Raw genomic sequence first — 16,679 nt, forward strand, 5'->3', positions numbered from 1 at the left:
AGGCAGTCACTGCAGAGTTTAGACAAGATGTTAAGGGTCAATTATTAATTTCTTTGCAAAAACCTTTCAAACCAGTGACCTCAGCCACTTTGGCCAGATGGATGAGATGGTTGATGAGTGAAGCAGGTATTGATACCTCTGTATTTGGAGCCCATTCGGCTAGAGGAGCTATGGCTTCAAAATCTTTTGCCTTGGGTTCACGATTGGAAGACATTATGAAGGCAGCAGATTGGTCTTCAGAGAATACTTTTCGTAAATTTTATCACAAACCTGTATTGGATGTAGCTACTGTGGTAATAGAACAGCTTTAAACTAGCATAATCGGAGCCTCCGGTCCTGACATAGAATAAAAAAATTTGTAACTATCGCGTCAAGAATTTTCAATTCTATTAACGACACGGAGGTTGATGATTATCCCTCCCTTTCTATTTAAAAACACAATGAATATGGAATATCAATTATATGAATATATGGGTTATTGTTATTATCCCTCCCTTTTTAGTATCATTTACAGAAACATGAAGTTTATTTGAGACATTCTCAATTATGTTGAGATATTTCCTGCCTGTTTGTTTTACCTCCGTTGAGGCTCCATGGTTAAGTTTTTCCAGAAGAAGGAGATCCAGAAAGAGAAGATGTTCATATCTCCAGACTTCGGGATGGCGTAAGAAGTTTTGTTTTCAAGTTGATCTTATCTGTTCTGACCAAAGAAAGAGGAAGTGACATCAAGGGTCAAAGGACTTGTTACAGAGGACATGGATAGTGATTGGACCATGTGATAGGATGTTATGGCATCATGGGATGTGTAGTCTTTTCTTTTACTTGTATTTGATTGGCTGCTGTTTAAGTCAGTAAAGAAAGAGAAAGCATAATCGGAGCCTCCGGTCCTGACATAGAATTGGATTTAGGCTTTTCGTCTGACTCTGTAACATTGGGTTAGAATTTGGACTAGGAAAGTCCCATCTTGGATGTTTTAATTAATTAAGGAATTACACGGATATGAAAAGAGGGGCTGCGCCCTCTGATTTGCTTTCCTTTAACAGTTTTTGAGGACTTGCAACTGACGCATTGGTTTTCCAACCCCATGAACCTTGATAGTGGAGTTAATGGTACACTAAAATCTACCTCTGTGAATTTTATTTTAGATAAGAGATTAATTTAAAGAGTTGGGAAAATCTTAGTGCAATGGGGCATAGCTATCTCAAATACTAAAGATATGAAACCATATGTGTAGTAGATCCCAAGCACAAAATATCCTTGATCAGCAAACTGAAGCTACATCAGCTGCCATGATCAGTGAATCATGTACTATCGTACAGGAGAAAACACTACTTTTAATTTAATATGCCCTTGTGGCATTGGATAACCTGAAGAAAATGCCCAGTTTCTTTGTAATGGGTACAAAAAAGAAGGTTGAGCTATGTCTACCAATGCTCAATGAGATGGGTTCTCAGATTATAAAAGTTCATTGATAATTCTTTTAGCTGCTTATGATCTAAATTCTCTTTATAAATGTGGTGCAATTGTAAAAAAACGCATTAAGGATGAGAAAATGTATGATTACTTTTTTAGTGTTTGTTTATATATGATATATGAATTCATATTGCATATTAAGATCTGCTTTGAGGTGATAGCACCCTTCTTGTGAATAATGATCTATTGTTAGATGCAATTTATAAGGATGCAAGCGCCTTTTATTTTGCGTTTTGTTGTAACTACTGTACCACCTGAGGACAGATATAGACAGGACCCCTTTGTGATAAAGTATTATGGCTCTGCCATGCTTTGTATGTCTCCACAATTTAATATGTACTGCATTCCAGGTCTTGACATAGGCCTTGATTACCGGGGTCTGGAAAAGGGTGTGATATTTAACTATTTGGACACCTAGAAAGACTGTAATATATTGGGTTTGATAAATAGTACCCAGTTACAATTATTGCCTGAAAAATTGGCATGAGAATTGGATTTTTGTGCTTTTTGACAACATTTGAATGTCCCATTATTTAGCGGGCATTTTCCCTGGTTAATTTCAGGAAGTCATGCAATGTGTGTCGTGCTGACTGCTCAAATCATAATTGCAATACTTGTAATTGCATTAGTTTTTGCACATATTGGGGTTCAGAGTATAGAATATAACTGTGCTTTTTTATTACCAAATGTACTGTATGATTTTTTTTTTTGTTTTAGCCAAAATGTTTTATATCATAGAATACTTTTAATACTTTTATGGACATATATATATATATATATATATATATATATATATATATATATATATATATATATATATATATATCTCCACTGAACAAAACAAAGGTTACAGGGACATTATAGGTAGGTTCAGATTTTACACACAAGAAACTATAGAAATTAAGCAGTTAGTTATAGTTATCTCAAGTAACTATAAATCGCGCTTTAAGGTAACTATAATTCATGCCCCCGCAATGCACAGTTTTCTCATCAATAATTTCACTGCAAATGTTGCAGTGATATTATCAATGATGTCATCAGTGATGTAATATGTGGGGTAATTAGTAGTGCATGGCGAGGGAACGAGTTATAGTTACCTTAGGACATGAGTTATAGTTACTTGAGATAACTATAACTGCTGAATTTCTGTGGTTGTGTGTGTAAAATCTGAACCTAATTGTAATGCCCCTGTAACCCTTGTTTTTGTCAGTGAATTTTTAAGGTTTTTTTAATTTTATTTTCTAATGATAATGTCCCTTTAACCTTTGCTTTTTTTAGTCAATTTCTGTTTTTTAATGCTATTTTCTAACTAAAACGTCCCTGTAACCTGTGTGAGTGGTTGTATGGGTGTGTAGGGGATGTGTGAGTATGTGGTGGATGTGTTAGTGCATGTGTGACTGGCTGTGTGAGTCTCTAAGTGGGTGTGTGAGTAGCTGTGTGGGTATGTGAGTGGTTTTGTGGGCCTCTGAGTGGGTGTGTGAGGGCTGTGTGGGTCTGTGAGTGATTTTGTGGGTCTGTGAGTGGGTTTGTGAGTGGCTGTATAGGTGTGTGAGTAGTTGTGTGGGTGTATAAGTGGGTGTGTGAAAGAGTGTGTGAATGGGTGTATGGGCCTGTGAGTGGTGCATGTTTTTTTTAATTGGGGTCTGGATTCGCAGATCAACCCTAATCTACCCAAATCCAGGAGGATCCAGGAGGATCGGGGTGGATCAGTGGATCCTCACATGCCCAAAAAAATGTTTTGGGCAATTTTTTGCTGTTGAGAAATCTCCACTAGTTCCATGGGCCCTCTACCCTGGTCACTTCTATCACTTTTAAATGTCATTTTTCCCACTGAGAATTTAGTCCAAATGAACAAAATGGCGGCTGCAACTTTCCTCTGAGGTTGCGGCGAGACAATCATGGCATTGCTGTTGGAGCTTGGATCTCAGAATCCACCCGGATCTGTGGAGAATCCGCGACAGATCAATGTCTCTAGAAATACATACATCTTTTTACTTTAATGACTTTAAAACTACTGAATGGATTTACACCAAATTACAAAAAGCACTCTTTCTGGACCAAGATCTAGCTTTCTGTCGAATTTGGTGTAACTCTGTATAAGCGGTTCAGGCTGTAGTCGTCTCTCAAATCCCTATTGGAAATTGCATGGGAAAAACGCATTTTGGGACCCCACCTTTTTCTCAGCTACTGCTTGATGGATCACCCCAAAACTTTCCAGACAGCAAGTGAGGTGACTGACAAACTAGTTTTGACAATTTTGTGAAGATTGATCAAACAGCGCCAAAGTTATTAGAACAAAAATACTTTTTGTATGGAAAGTAGGTCCCCTAACTATAATTACCTAGAAGCAATATATATATATATATATATATATATACATATATATATATATATACATACTTACATACATACATACATACATACATACATATACATATATTAATTACCTACTGGCGGTCGCCAGTATGTAGTTATAGTTAGGACCATGTTTCCATAGAAAAAGTGTTTTTTGGCTTGCCTATATCTTTGGAACCGTTTGACGAATCTTCATGAAATTTTTCAAAAAAAACTGCCCGGGTGATTCTTGTTGCACACGGAAACTTTTGATGTGATCTGTCAAACGAGGGCCGTGAAAAAAAGGAGGGGGGGTCAAAAAAGTTTTGTTTCTCATGTTAATTCCCATAGGACATTTAGACACGACTACAGCCTGAACTTCTGGACGGAATGGCACGAAATTTGGCAGAAAGTTAGCTTTCGGTATGCAGGTTACATTTTAGCTTATTTGGTGTAAATCTGTTCAGTAGTTTAGGAGATATTAAAGGGAAAATAAATTTGTATATCTAGGGACTCAGATTCTTCCCGACGACTTCACAAATAATGATGAGCTCATGCAGGGAAATGCACAGCTCTGATTGGCTGCCAACACTTCAACTAGGAAGTGTTGGCAGACATCTTGGGGCTTGGCTTCAGCCGAGTCCTACTAAAACACAAAAAAAGAAAAAGGGGCCAAGGTTGGTACCCTGCCTGAGCAAAAAAGCACTTAAAAAAAAAATTGCAGCAAATATGGGGCAAATCTGTGAATTTGGGGCAAAAAGAAAAAACAAGTATGGGCTCCTGCGCTTGTTCTATGAAGTCCTCCCAGGTGGGCCAGGTCCCAGGGGCATGTTCAAAATATGGAGGGGTGCACATGACTGGGCTCCTAGGGCATTTTATGCCCCAGGGACTGCCACCTCCCCGGGGGACGTCTTCTAAAAAATAATGAGGGGTGCTGCCCGCCCCCCCCCGCAGCCCTGGGGACCGCAACCTCCCCAGGGCACATGTTGTAAATCTAATACGAGGGCGCTCGACCCCCACAGCCCCAGGGACTGCCATCTCCCCGGGGCAGAAGTAGAAATCAAATGCAGGAGGGCTGCTCAGCCCCCCAGTAGCACCGGGGACCACCACCTACCAGGGGCAGAAATTTTAATTAAACGCAGGGGTGCCTGGCCCCCACAGCCCCAGGGATCACCACCTCCCCAGGGCACATGTTGTAATTCTAATGTGGAGGGGCCACCTGGGCAGATTTTGAAAAAAGATATGGGCTCCCTTTCGGGCCCTGGGGACCACCACCTCCCCAGGGCTATTCATTGGAGGGGGGCCACGCAGCCCCCCTCACGGAGCCACTGATGGCCCTGGGGACCGCCATCCCCCAGAGCCGGCTCCTGCTATGTCCCCGGGTGCCCACCTCCGGGACATAGCTGTTTGCTGTGGCTTGTCGGCAGCTTTACAGCTGCTGCTAAGTCACAGCATACACTCTCCTCGCAGTGAGGGAGAGCTGTCAAACAGCTCTCTTCTGCGGTGAGCGGAGGTTTCTTCTCTCTCCCTGCCTGCAGAGATGCAGGCAAGGAGACAGAGGAAACATTGCTCTTACAGAGAGGGAGCTCCCTCTCTGTGACAGCAATGCTTGCTCCCACAGGAGGCGGGGAGCCAGCTGGGACCGTGGGGGCCTTCAGGCTCCCCCTGTGGTCCCCAACTTTGTCACTGGGTGACCTGGGGGGCACCCATGTCACATGGCCGGGCCCTGGGGTCCCTTGGGCGGAAATCGGCCTTGAGGAGGTGGGCCGTGGCACCCCCCAAAATTATTATTTAGGTCAGGCCCCGGGGAATGGGGTCACTGGGGACGAGAGCAGCCTAGGGGAGTGTGGGGGGCAAGCAGTCCTTCTCCCCCAAAAAAATTAAATATTTAGGCTAGGCCTTGTGGGATGGAGTCCCTGGGCCGAGATTGGCCTGGGGAAGGGGACCGCGTGGCCCCGCTCCCAAAAAAAAGTCAAATATTTAGGCTGGGCTCCAGGGGATGGGGTCCCGGGCAGAGATCTGCCTGGGAGGGGTGCTGCACTGCAAAAAAATCAATTTTAGATGGCCGGTCCTCGGGGATGTGTTCCTCAGGGCCAAAATCAGCCGGGGACGGAGGGCATGCGGACCTAGAGCCAACTACAGCTGTGCATGGCCAAAGGCTGGGTGCAGCAAGGGATTAAGTGGTTAGGGGTGATGGCTGCAGGCTTTGGCCGCAGGCCAGGTCTTGCGTTCAACCCCACTGCACATGGCAGAAGTCACAAGGTTCTGTGGGTATAGGGGATTGGCAGGCCTTGTGGCCAACTGCTGCCACCCACATCCAGAGGCCATGTGTGGCAGTGGTTGGATTTGCATATAGTAAAGTAAATTACTTTGCGTTAAAAAAAAAAAAAAAAAACATAGAAATTCACTGAAAAACCAAAGGACACAGGGACGTTATGGTTGGGAAATAGAATATAAAAAAAACCATAGAAATTCACTAACAAAAACAAAGGTTACTGGGATGCTCTACTTAGACTCACATTTTAAACATACAAAACCATAGAAATTCACCTGTTATAGTTAGAATTAACTCAAGTAACCATTATTCGTGCCCTAAGATAACTATAACTCACACCCTTGCCATGCACTGCTAATTACGCCACAAAGTACGGCACTCATGGCATCTTTGGTAACATCATTGATGATATCAATGTAATAAATGCAGTATCATTTTTTACGAAACCTCCCTCCCCAGGTTTTGAACGTTTAAAATGTGAGCCTAACTAGAACGTCCCTGTAACCTTTTTTTTTTTTATTATATATATATATCTATATACATATATATATGTGTGTGTGTGTGTGTGTGTGTATATATATATATATAAAAAAAACTATATCATGGTTGTGTCTTTTCTGTTCCTTTCTTCCTATGAACCTCTGGGAATTTATGGAATGCAGTCATTTTTGCGACCACTTATTAATTTTGTATAGGTGATCTAGGCGGTGCCCTGGGGGGCAAATGTAATTGTGGCATAAATTCGAGGGAAAATCAAATATTAAAATATTACAATTAAAACGATCGCGCCGCTGAGTTGCGCCGCGGTTGCAGCTAGTCTCCCAGAGTGCTTTGTCTTTTGAGCCAAGGACAAACAAAGCAGAATACAAAAAACAGGCACTGGAAGTGGTTTGCGCGCACCTTGTCAACAGCGCTCACAGCCAGGCGTGCACGTGTGGACCAGGCGGTTCCTCTCAGGTGAGGGCTCTGTCTGTGTTGTGTGCCCCGGGCATTAACCGGCAGAGACATCCTCCCTGCAGCCGGCTGATGTCAGGCCCCTCCCTGCCAGGCTGCGGTGACAGCTGAGGCAGGTTCCCCCTGGGGGCGTCTCCTGCAGCAGGGGAACAAAAGCGGTCCTTCCCTGCCCATCTCGGAAGAAGGGCAGGCTTTTGTCATCTGCACACGAGCGGACCTCCAGAGGCAGACAGCAGCCGACCGGCCGGGAGGGGGGAGACCGACCCGGGAGCCAGGTATGTGCGTCCGTGGACTGGCCACCGACCACCAGCCACCGGCTTCTGGTAACACTGGTGGACATGGCAAAGTCCGACCACCGCTGGCTGTGCGAGGAGCGACCCTTTACCATGTATATCCATTTATTTAGCGCTCTATAACACCTCAAGCCTAGGTTGTCTAAGCGCTTTCTATTTGTTAACGTGTTGTAGAACTTACATACCTTAGGACTGTAGCGCCTTACAAAATAGAGTGCATGTGCTTATTATTAGTTGTAGCATTGAGAATATTAACATATTGTTATTATTATAAATATTTATTGTTTTTTATATTATTATTTTTCATGTCTCTGTGAAACCTGCCGGCTCTCCTTTTGTGTTCCTGCGTGTGTGCACGTGCTGCGCGCGTGTCTGCTCGTTAGTGTTTGAGAGCATGTCTGTATGAATGAAAATGAAATGAATGAGTGTGAGAGTGAGCGCGCACGCTGTTAACGTGTCAGTCCAGGTGAGAGCCTGGCAGATGTGCGCCAGACAGATGCTGATAACGTGTCTCGGGACTGTCATTGAGTGCGTGTGTCTCTGAGAGTGACTGCCGTGGGTTTGTGTCCGGGGGACTGTGAGGTTACGCGCGCGTGCATGTAATTAGTGCCAAAAGTCTAGGATGCTAGGCCGTCCCCATTGTTATGAAAGCAGTACTCGCGCCAGACTCTGGTGACGCGCAGATGTTGTAAAAGGATGTGACGTCGGAGTGAAATTTCTAGTATGACACAAGGGTTTATCTAGCAAGAGGATATGTCTGTGCGAACCCCGCGTATTTTAACGTCCCGTTTTGCGGCGTGCAGACCGGACATGTTTCAACACACTGCTCGCGCTGCACAGGGTACCAACTACGTCAGCGGAAGATAATTCTGACTGGGGCTCGATGTCACGCATTGTGCGGGTGAAGGAGCCCTATCAGTGCAAAATATAATTTCATCAGGTGCAAATATTCTTACAGTGGCTGGTTAATAAAAATGGCACTTTTAATTGGTAGCAGTGCAAATTATGGTGCAAAATAGTCCCACATTCAGTGCTGAAAATGGAAAAAAGTGTACTCTGGTTAACCATAAATTCGTTCAAGCATGAAGTGGAGGCGGAGTCACGAGGATTCCTGGAGCCAATGAGACTCCGCCTGTGCATTATTCTTGCAAACTATGCCGCCCAAAGACATTTTTAACAAGGAAAATGTAATGGCAAAACTCTACTGGGTTAGTTAGTTAGATACAAATAAACTGTATTTTTCCATAGCTCAATGGGTTAAGTAGGACTTTAAGGTTCGCAAAAAGTTGGGGGCCTGTGTCTAAAGGGACTGTGGCGTACGAGAGTAGCTCAGACTAGTTAATAAGAGGTGTCTTCACTATACGGGGGCATGTTTTATACACGAGGCCTGCAGTTCCATTGGCATCCTCTTTCTCTTGCCCCAGGTCCTCCTCTTCATCCTACTGGTCTCCCCCAGTCTTCCCTCACTCTTGTCCTCCTTCTCCTGGTACTGGTTCTACTCCTGATCGCGACCTGGCTCTCCCGTTCCACCAGCTCCTAGCATTTCTGGCCTTCTTTGTTCTGCTTTTCCTAATCTCAGTTTTAGTCCTTTTGTTCCTGGTCTTCCTCCTCCTGTTCCTGGCTCCCCCGGACATGGTCCCTCCAGTCGTCTGACCCTGGTCTTCATTGTCCTCCCTGTGTGGAGACCCCTGGCCAGTGCTTAATTTGGAAAAGAATAAACGCCAGCGCCAAAGGTATGCTCAGAACCCCACAGGCGGTGCTATCAAGTTTTCCCCCTTCAAATAGTAGTGAGGAGGCAATTAATCCTGCCCCATCTGCCACTATATTGGCTTTTCCCCATCTCCATTAAAAAAGTTAAAGAGCTTCTCCTGCAGTTAAAATTCACGTCTCCGGATGACCCCTGACCTCCCAGAATTCCTCAACTGGCTCCAGATTAGATTGCCTCCTTTCTTGAAAACGTTTTTAACCAAATTCTTAGTACTTGGATCTTTCCCCCCTCTTGGAAGGAGGCAGTAGGCACCCCTACGAAGAAGAAACCCAATGGAAACCCGGAGGACCTTAGCAACTTGCATCCTATTTCCCTGCTGCCTGCGCCTGTGAAGATCGATGAAAAATACACAAATCAGGTGCTGATGGACTTCCTGATTACTGAAGATCTCTTGGGTCCTTCACAGAAAGGTTTTCGGAGAGGCCTCAGCACAGAATCTTCCCTGCTGTGGCTACTGATGCTATACGCTGGTATGCGGATCAGGGAAGATGTGCTTTATTGGTATTATTGGATCTCTCAGCAGCATTTGCTACGGTATCCCCCGCCAATTTGGTACATAGATTGCGCCTGGCAGGTTTGAGGGACTCTGCTCTGTCCCTGTTGGAGTCTTTTATCACGAATAGGACTTATACAGTGAGCTGTGAGAAGTTCAGGTCAGAATCGTACCAGATACCTTGTGGGGTTCCACAGGGCTCCTCGCTCAGACCCACTTTGTAAAATCTGTACGTTGCCCCTTTGGCGAAACTGATAAAATCCTTTGGGTTTCAAGTTTTGTAATATGCGGATGGCACCCATGAGCGAGAACTGGCTTAAACTTCATGATGATAAAACTGAGATATTTGGTCTTTGGGGAGCAAAGATCGGTATAGTCTGAACTAGTGGCCCGTTACCATGCCCGCTCACCGAAGCCAAATATCTAGGAGTTATCTTTGACAGTACCCTCTCCTTCCACTCTCAGGCCAAGAAGACACTGAGCGCCTGCTGTGTATCATTAGAATCTTGAAAAAGATCTTTCCTTTCATTCCTGTTGAGCTTTGGGTTGCAGTGGTTATCGCCCTGATCACTTCTCAGTTGGACTACTGCAATTCGCTGTATTTAAATATCAATAAACTTACTATCAACAAACTTCAGATTGTTCAAAATGCAGCTGCTCGCTTTTTTCTGGATGTCCCTAAATGTTGTTCGGTTAGGGATGGCATTCAGTCCCTTCATTGGCTGCTAATTTACACACATGTGATGTTTAAAGCTTTGTGTCTGGTTCACGCTGCCCTGCACCTGCAGTGCCCACTTGCCTTGAGGTCTTATTTCCAAAGGTATATTCCTTACAGACCGTTGAGATTGTCCTCTCATAGGGAGGTGAATACTCCTAGATTTTGTAAAGTCAGATGGGGAGGATGGACCTTCTCTGTAGCTGCATCTAGGCTGTGGAATGAGTTACCTCCCGACATTGCTAGTATCACCTACCATGCATTTTTCCATAAGAAATTCAAAACCTGGCTTTTCTCCCTTCCGTGATGACTTGTGATGTTTCCTTCATGTTTATTGCTTCTTCTATCTCTGCTAGTGCTTTGACACCCTTGGGTATAACACGCTTTGTTAATCTCAAATACAAAGTACAATACAAATGTTGGGGGTGCCGTATTCCTGGGTTGATTCCAACTCCACGCCTCTTTCATCCACATAAGACTCTCCTTGCCCCTTTTATCACTCTTGCAGGTTCCTTTTCATCACTGTTATCTTTTTTTGTCACTGTTTTTCTTTCTTGCTCTTCCTTCTCCTTTCCTCTTTTGTGTTGTTCTCTATCTTACTCTGGGACAAAGTCTGTTGAGGAAAAATAAATCCCAGTCCCCAAAAATAAGTGCTGGTGGATCTCACCGGAAACAGCAGCTCAAAGGAAGCACCACTTCTGGCCTTGATTCTCCTGGTCTGGCACCTCTGAACTGCCAGGTCTTCTTTCTCCTGGCCCTTGCTCACCTGGTGTCCTTCTGCTCATCCCCATGGTTATTGCTCTTTTGGTCTTGGTCGTTTTGGATGTGGTTCCCAGACTCCGGCCCTCCTGGTCCTTTTGGTCCTAGTTGCACTGCCCCCTGGTCCTAGATCTCCTGCCCCCGGAAGTCTTCCTCCTCCAGGTCCTGGTCCGACTCTCAGTTGTTCTGGCTCTGCTTCTGTTTTAGAGCCCCCTAAGTCTGGTCCTGTTTCTCTCCATCTTGTCCTAATCCTCCTGGTGAGTTCACCCACCGTCCTGTTTCTCCTGACACTAGTGCACCTACTCCTGGGACACCTAGCTCCCTCTTGCTTGACCTCCAGAACCCCTCCAAGTCTTGTCCTTCTGGTCTTAGTCCTCTGGGCCCTGGTCCTTGTGTTATTTCTGGTCTTGTTCATCTTGGCCCGCTGGACTGGTCCAGGGTTTCTTGGTCGTAGTCCTCCTTATTGCATAGTGGTACTAGCACTGCTCCCAGTAGTGACTCATACAAGTGCTGTGAGCCACCAGGAGCTGCCAGATGAAACATGGTGTCTTCAGGGACCTGATGCACAGATCTTTGTGTTCCCAGCAGATTTCAGAGCACAACAGAGGTACGGAAACTCTTGGAGTTAATGCACTTGCTGGAGAAATATGTGTTCCATGGTCTCAGGTTTAAAGCATCATAAGATAACACAGAGGGTTACGTGCCTGCTTCTGGGGACAGGGTGTGAGGTGTAAGTCATCAATTTGGGTTTTCAAATAAGACACCTCAGTTGTAGGGCTTTAAGTGGGCCGGGTCCTTCCGGGTCTTAAACCTGGGCGTAACTTAAACCAGGCATCGAAACGAGACCATCTCGGGCCCTATAGTCATGTTTTTAATTTTACTGGCAAAGTCAATGTAAAGCGTGTTAGAGCAGTGGTTCCCAACCTGTGGTCCGGGGACCCCTGGGGGTCCACAAAGCCTTCTCAGGGGGTCCGTGAGAGCCTAGAAAATTAAAAAATATTAACAAATATTGGCAAATTAGGTCCCCAGCTTCCAGTAAAGACTGAGGCAGAGGTCCCCGGATTCCCATGAGGATTAAGTGGGGGTCCCTGGGTTCCATTAATGCTAATGTGGGGGTCCACAGAAATCAAAAGGTTGGGAACCACTGTGTTAGAGTAATCCTTGGCAGTGAGTGATTTAGTTCCTGTTTATATTTCACATTCCAGCTCCAATTGTGAACCTGTGTGCGCATGTCTGTGAAGGAGGTACTTTTGCCAAAATATTGACAAAGCACAAGTAAAATAAATTGTTGCTATTAATTTATCTTACGCAGCTAACGACCATTGACAAAGCCAATAGTCCCGGCTTAATTTAGGTGTCCTAGAGGTTGTGTTATATATCTGGATGCAACCCACAGACAGCACAGAGAGGAACCAGTCAGATGAAACACTATGGGAATCACTGAAATGTAGATGCATTTTTAAACTACGCTTTTAATAACATAGACCATGCACCATTCAGAGACCATTCACCACTTTTTTCACCCCACGTAAAGCTCTGTCAGTTGCCGACCTCCAGGTCGCTAGTTACAATTTTGGTAAATCTAGCTGTATAAGCACCAGGGACACTTTGTGGTCCGGGGACCCCTGGGGTCCACGAAGCCTCCTAAGGGGGTCTGTGATAGCTTAGAAAATTAACTAATATTTACAGATTAGTAAAGTGTATATAAATAAAGTGGCTAAATGTACAATTGAAAAGTGCAAAACATACTGTAAATGACAATGAATTTGAAATTGCAGGCTACAAATTAAATCTGTATCCTCAGATCAATATGTGGGAGCAGCGCAGGAGCATTAAACAGAATATAAGATAGACCATGCGTGGCTTTAATTGAATTTAGAAAAGCCCAACCTCCCTATTCAAATAATACTTGTTTGCAAAATAAATAAAATCTGTTATCATTTGTGTAAGTTTATGAAGGAATGCTTGGTTTTGTATTTTTTGTGTATTGGTTTGCGGTTCAGATCAGGGCTTTCAGTAGTGACTCAATGGGGGGGTTCCCATAATCCAATAATGATTCAGTGGGGGTCCCCGGGTTTCAGTAATGATAAAGTGGGGGTCCACATAAGTCAAAAGGATGGTAGCCACCTCTTTGAAGAACTCCTTGTATTTACAAAGTGTAAACTAGAAATCTTTCAGCTTTTAACTCCAGCTGGGTTTATTCCAAAATCGACAAAACATTTTCCTTGGGCGCTACTAAGCACTATTAAGTAGCAAAGTATGTAGTCTGTATAGTAAGCTTCATAAATGGTAATTATGTGTGCACTTACACGTGCCATTCTCACAGAGCAGAGCAACACCCATAGCTGGCGAAAGTATAAAAAAACCTTCTGATCTCCATTGTATCTGTTGCCTGCTCGTGAATTGACACTCGAGTGTCTCGTAAAGTGGCAGGAAGGGCTGGGCCTGGGTTCCGGATGAGCCCCACCTCCGGGCACCACTCACACAGGAGTGGGCGGTCTGGTGGGGGAGACGCTGCAGCTTCCCTGCAGGTGCAGCAGAGCACACAGTGAGTCCTGGCAGCCCTGTGTCCTGGTGTGCGCACCCTCTCCGGGGGCACAGGCGGGACGGTTCGTTAGGAGTAGCCCGGATACCGGATGCTGCCCGAGCATAGTTCCCGGATCCCACATCCGGCAGCCCCCCCACCCCGCCATTTCCAGCACTGCCTCACTTGTGTAAAGTGGCGCACTTAGTGGTGGTGCAAGGCATGCGTTTCACCTGATGCAGCTGAGGGGGCTGCGCGTCCTTGAAGGTGACGGCAGAACCGACTCAGTCTTTCATCTTTGCAAGGTGGATACAACGAACGCCAATGAGGTGGTCTGTGAGAACACGTATCCCACGCATGGTTTGCAGAATTAACGACTATGAGACACTTCCGCTAACAGTGTGCGTTGTAGACATTGAAGATATTAAAACGAGGCGCGCTCGGTGCCTTTCACAACAACGTGAAGTAAGCAGCAGATAATGCGAACAGGCCGATTGTCTGTCACTGCAAGTCTCACCTCCACTTTCAGCTTGAGAGCGCGTGAGCTGCTTCTGTGCACTGCTCACTACGTGCTCACCAGGACTGCAGCCTTTACACGACCAGCTTCCTCCCTTCTCTGCTCACCTCCCTCCTTTATCTCTCTTCCATTTTCTGTAACCTCGTTTATTTCCCCAAACCAACCAACTCCCTTCCCATTTCCCTTCCACCTCTCCCTTTTTCTTTTCTTTTCTTTTCCTTTCTTTTCTTTTCTTTTCCTTTCTTTTCTTTTCTTTTCCTGTTTTTTTTCTTTTCTCTCTTCTTTCCTTTCCTTTTCCTTTCTTTTCTTTTCCACTTTTCCCCTTTTCCCTTTTCACTTTCTCCTTCCCCTCCCACTTTCGTCCCTCTTCCATTGCCCTCATGTTGCAGGATAAGCAGACGAGAGAAAGGGGGCGAAGGAGTGATTAGGAGAAAGAAGAATGCTCGAGGGGAAAGAGGGGGTGGAAGTCAGCGGACCTTGAAATATTGTTTTATCTGATACTCAGAATAGCCCCAGCTCATTACCTTCACAGAAAGGGCAGCAAGACCCAGCTGTACAATTATAAGTTCCATAAGCACCGCGCTCTAGGTGGACCAGGGCCTGCAGGAATGAGTCCTGGTAAAGCAAATGATAGAATTTACACACGGTCAGTGGGCGTATCCTGGCCCTTTAAATCACAACTCTGGGTGTGTTGTTTCCTTTGATGGCAGAGATTTTTGGACTCGCTTTTGAGAAATAATTGGTTCTATGTCTACGTTGAGGGGAGCTACAGTATGGATGGGAACATATGATAATGGCATACTGTCTGAATGCTGCCTTGAGAAAGTCACTAGGTGACGAAACACGTGTTGGCTGTCGAGCAATAAACTGAAACGAGGAATTGCCTCGGAATATGAATGAGGGTGACAATTCACAATTAAGAAGAATTTGGCCTACAAGAAGGATTGGACTGGGACTCATATGACCTTATGATTGTAAGTCTCGTTGAACTGAGGGTTGTGGTTGTAATGTTTAGATTTACCATGTATCTGTAAATACATGTTTCTTCCTTCAGGTAGTAAGGTATCCGACCACATAACACCAATGGTAGACGTACTGAAATAAGTCTGTCCTACCGTCATACTGTTCGACACATATAGGAGGTGCATTTGTTTTACCACTACTACCCTTTATTGGAAGACAATCACATACATGGTGATCTGCGGACCGTTGGAGTCTACCATCCCCGCCATTGTGGCCAGATTGAGTCATAGTTAGTAACCTACCTCATGAATATTTATGAAGAAGGTTGGATAGCGACACAGTCTGATTCAGAAGCATGTGAACTAGTTGTAAATAGGTCGGCTCGTGAAAGTCTAGGCTAGTCACGAAAATAATGGTCCCAAACTGTGACCAGTTTTTGCAGGAAGTGTGTTCTTACATGGGGCCCTAGATCCCGGAGAGCCCCGAAATTAATTGCTGAAGACAAAGGTTTTGTCCTGCTCAAAGTAACAATAGACAATAACTCAAGCGTGGAAAGCATTTAAAAGCATTTTTTAAGAATATATCACAAGTTATTTAAGGAATAAATGTAACAAAAAACCCCAACGTTTATGAACTATAAAAACCCTGGAGTAAAGTTTTCTTTCCAGTGAGGAACAGAGTGTTTGTTGATTTTTCACCCTCTCACGTGATAAGGTTGCGGTAATGCCACATGACATCAGCCCATGCCCCCCCTCTGCCTCATCCCCTGGAACAGGTATCTGGTCTCTTGCTGTTTACAATGTGCAGCACAACCAGGGTATAATGCCCTTGAAGGCTCAATGTTAAACTCATTTTGACTCTGTTAATGCATGTGCTCCTCTGGAGGGTCTCCATAGGATATCTGAGCAATCTCCTTCACTAAGTGATGGCCAATTACAGCTCCTGAGAGGTGTGACAGCTCCAAGTAGAAGATCTTTCAGCTGCATGCATAACCTATTCCCCTAGAAACGAGATGCCCATCATTACTGGCCATAGGCCTCAGTCACTTGAAGTCTCCTGGCCTAATAAAGGGGTGAACATCGTCCTAAAAGAAGGAGTGATGTGAAAGGAAACACACCCCTTGTTGACTGAGTTGGTCATGTTCATCCCAGTGCTTAATTTGTGCTTGTTGTTTCCGGTGCTGAGCACCAGAACTTATTTGTGAGGGCTGGGGCATATTCTTAGGCCTCAAGCATTTGCTGCGAGCAAAAGACACATATGGGAAAGACGGAAGAAGGAAAAACTAAAAAGCATCATAAAGGGAGAAAGTAGAAAGTTGCAGGATGAGCTGAAGGGGCAGGGGTGGCCGTAAATGGATTGAAGAGGCCAGAGATGGCTTCAGGATTACGCTGCCTCAGTATTCAGTGCTGGCAGATTTAATTACAGCAGCCTCGTGTTTAAGAGAAAGGCTTTGAGCACCGGCACCTCTTTATTTACAAATTAAGCACTGGTTCATCCCTGACAATTAGTGCAACTCTGTACGAGAAAAGCTCCATCACTGCGTAGTTAGGCCCAGATTTATGAAAAGTGGCCCTGCATCTAGTGCAGCACCACTTTTCTTGCTCCACTTAG

The 16,679-nt window shown here is 44.8% G+C and overlaps 1 protein-coding gene across 1 annotated transcript in view; it reads left to right on the forward strand.

Annotated features, from left to right (window-relative positions):
• Positions 1 to 7,173: 7,173 nt before the first annotated feature.
• The window catches only part of KLHL35 (kelch like family member 35), a 91,088-nt gene continuing 81,582 nt past the window's right edge, over positions 7,174 to 16,679 (forward strand). Inside the window, exon 1 of the mRNA XM_069203870.1 lies at positions 7,174 to 7,311. The gene's annotated coding sequence lies outside the window, so the exon portion shown is untranslated. The remainder of the gene's footprint in view (positions 7,312 to 16,679) is intronic.

The sequence above is a fragment of the Pleurodeles waltl genome, chromosome 8 (genome assembly GCF_031143425.1).
Source record: "Pleurodeles waltl isolate 20211129_DDA chromosome 8, aPleWal1.hap1.20221129, whole genome shotgun sequence".
NCBI lineage: Eukaryota > Metazoa > Chordata > Amphibia > Caudata > Salamandridae > Pleurodeles > Pleurodeles waltl.